We start from the raw sequence: 3,195 nt of genomic DNA, 5'->3' as shown, positions 1-3,195 counted from the left end.
GTCAGCACATCGACTTCGACAAGGCTGCTTCGTGATGTGTGAACAACTGGGGCTAAGCTCCGAAGGGAAGGGCAACGAAAGCCCTGACTGAGGAAGCAGAGAAGGGAAGCTTCTGGCTGTGGCTGAGGAGGAGAGATAAAGATTGGGGATCAAGGCAGTAAAATGGGCCAGCTGCAGGGGGTGGCGGGGCAGGGACGTCTCCACCAGGACGCGTTCCAGGGTTAAAGTGAGCGAAATTCTGATGAGCGGTGGTCCCCGGTTGACGACCCTGCCGCTCACTCAAGGCGCCGTAGGAGGCGCAACAGGCACATGTGCCCTACAGAAACAACACCATACCTTGATTGTACCGAATCAATCACAACAGGCGAAACGACTTCAAAGACAACCAGAATCCAGTTGCAAGTGTTGGTACCTAATGCTTGTTTGGCGATGAGTGGACAGAAAGCGTTTTGACTCATCGGCTGCTGGGTAGCGCGGATGGAGCGTTCTGAGGCCATGGCCCTGAGCTTCATTGAGTGATTGAAAACATTTTCTGCAATCTGGAGCTTGTATTTTCCTATTGTTAAACAGCCTCCAAACTTCTTTCAATCGTTGCTCTCGAATGAAGTATTGGGATTGGGAGTATTAGTTGTCTCCCCTGTCAAGTAAGTATGACTTCTTAGGCCAGGGCACGCGACCACTTATTTTACATCCTCTCTGTTAGATGATGGTGCCATTTGTAAACTGGCGAATGACGTGATGGTACTAGTGGGTTAGAAGTGTGTGTGTACTACTCACTGGGCATAAGAGGTCATGCCAATGAGCTAATGCGACAAGCCTCTGGTGATGGTCGCAACCTGGGTTTGACTCACTGGAACTGGTGAGCAGTAGAGCAAATGTTTTTCGGTCAAGTGTCTGTCTGGCTGCCCTGAAGGCATTGTTTTCTTTTGCAAGGCGCGCCATAAAAAACTGAGCAGTGCTCATAAGCCAAACAGCATCTGAGCGGTCTTAGCTGTGTTTTATTGAATTTGCATTTCAATTGACCAACATTGGAAGGTGCACTAGTCCCAGATATATTGCAATACCAGTTGATGCGCAGAGTGGGGAGAGCAAGCTCTGTACCCCATCTTCCTGTTCCAAAAAGTAATTTCATATTAAGTCCCTCAATAGTGATGTATCGGATATTTACCTGATAAGAACAAATACTAAACTTAATCTTAGCCAAAAGACCGAGAAGCGTCGGTGTGTATGAGTGACGGACTCGCTGACAGGCTTCCCTGTCTACCCATTCTCACCGACGGTTACAGTATGGCACAGAGAGCTGCCCTTCTGGACACTGGTAAATCGGCAAACATGCGTGCCGACTTCTTTGTTCACTCTTCTTCAGCTGCAGAATGCATGTAGTTCACGAGGCATATACTGTATGTGCCTCCTTTCAGCAGTCTCTATCCAAATACACAATGTAGGTACCTATTAAATGGGTAGTCCCGATGAAGATGAAAGGCAAAGCTTGATATTTCGCAAAGAAATTTGCAGGGTTTCTGATAAAAAACTAGCAAGTTGGTCCTTTGCGCTACAGCTAGTCGCGCTCTAGTATTTGTTCCTACCACAGTGCATGCACAGTTTGAAAAATAGAAATTAGGGGGAACTACAACAAGCCCCATAGAGCAGAATTGATGAAAGCGGCTGTCGGAGTAATATTGCATTATGATTTATTATGTGTTATGATACATTTGTGATCACTGTGGAAAGTGTGCTGTGAAAACCAAACAGGAGCAGAGGAGCCATAACTTGTTTCCTCTGGTTGGCCCCAGCTGATCTCAAGCCGGCGGAGAGGAAAGAGGAAAACACCGAAGACCTTTCTGCTGTTAGATGATATGATGAAATGACGTGCAAAAGAGCTAATCTGTTAATGTCTGCTTGCAGAGACTCTGCTAGAAAAACATGTAAACAAATGCTGATTTCCTCACGCCTTAGAGTTGTGTAATTTAGGGATCTCAAACCACATAAAAGTGGGATTGATGGGAGAGCTGATTGGAAGTAGTTGAGACCAGCGTACGTCTCTCCTATTTCTCCTTGCGGAGGGAATTGTGAGAACCATTAAGCTCACCTATTCTCCTTTCAAAAAAACGGAAACATACACTCTTCATTATTTATGAGTTGTTTAAGAAATGAAACCTGGCAGTGGTGGGATTTGAACCACCATCTAAGAAGTAGTTTGCTTCTTAATACAACGCCTTAGACCACTCGTCCTTACTACCGACCACTGAGGACTCCCATGTCAATTCTATTAAAAAGTTAAATTGGACGATGAATACATTTCTCCACCAGCATCCAGGTTATTGCAGCCCGACTGAGATTTGTTCATAATGTAATGAAGCCTGTATACAACAGAGGCAAAGCAATATGAGTGACAATCAGAATCCAGTTGCGGGTCGGAACCGAATGCTTGTTTGCCGATTAGAGGACATCATGAACAGGTACTGCTGAACACCAGAGTGGCGCATCCAGAGTGTGCTGGGCCCATGACCCAGAGGTCTGTGTATCAAAACCATCCTCTTGCAACTGGTGGGGTTAGGACACCTTTGGACCGTCTTTCAAATCATGCTTTTTGAGAGGAAATGTTGTGCAGGTGATATTTTCCACACGGCTGTGCTGCATGGAAGTCTAGCCATCCTCAATGCATACCGTCTACGCATACGTCGATGTTGTTACCAAACGCACGGCCCGCGGGCCAGAACCGGCCCGCCTTGGGGTTTAGTCCGGTCTGTTAGGGTTTATAAACTATCTTGATCGTATGATTATGTTGGAATGTAGACTAGAATTTTTTACTTTAAACCTTTTACCTTTCCTTGACTCTGAAAAGTTTAATCATTCAGTTGTTACCAACTCAGTGGCCTCGTAGTAGAGTGTCCTCCCTGAGACTGGAAAGTTGTGGGTTCAAACCCTGGTACCCTTGTACCAAAGACTATAAAAATGGAACCCATTGCCTCCCTGCTTGGCACTCAGCATTAAGGGTTCAAATAGGGGGGTTAGATCACCAAATGATTCCCGAGCACGGCACCGCTACTGCTCCCCTCTCCCCCAGGGGATGGATCAAAATTACATGGGGATGGGTTAAATGGAGAGGACAAATTTCACCACACCCAGATGTGTGTGTGACGATGATCATTGGGACTTTTGTTGAAACTTTCCAAAAGGTGTGGAAACACTTTC

The 3,195-nt window shown here is 46.1% G+C and overlaps 1 non-coding gene across 1 annotated transcript; it reads right to left on the bottom strand.

The window, feature by feature from the left end:
* Positions 1–1,030: 1,030 nt before the first annotated feature.
* LOC147061439 (U2 spliceosomal RNA) lies at positions 1,031–1,220 on the bottom strand. The gene has a single exon (XR_015068156.1). It is a non-coding gene; the product is annotated as a U2 spliceosomal RNA (small nuclear RNA).
* Positions 1,221–3,195: the final 1,975 nt, after the last annotated feature.

The sequence above is a fragment of the Syngnathus leptorhynchus genome, chromosome 1, assembly GCF_054491065.1.
Source record: "Syngnathus leptorhynchus isolate UIUO chromosome 1, UIUO_Slep, whole genome shotgun sequence".
In the NCBI taxonomy this organism is placed as follows: domain Eukaryota; kingdom Metazoa; phylum Chordata; class Actinopteri; order Syngnathiformes; family Syngnathidae; genus Syngnathus; species Syngnathus leptorhynchus.
The sequence above is the reverse complement of the archived record's forward strand: the minus strand, read 5'-3'. Positions and strand labels throughout refer to the sequence as shown.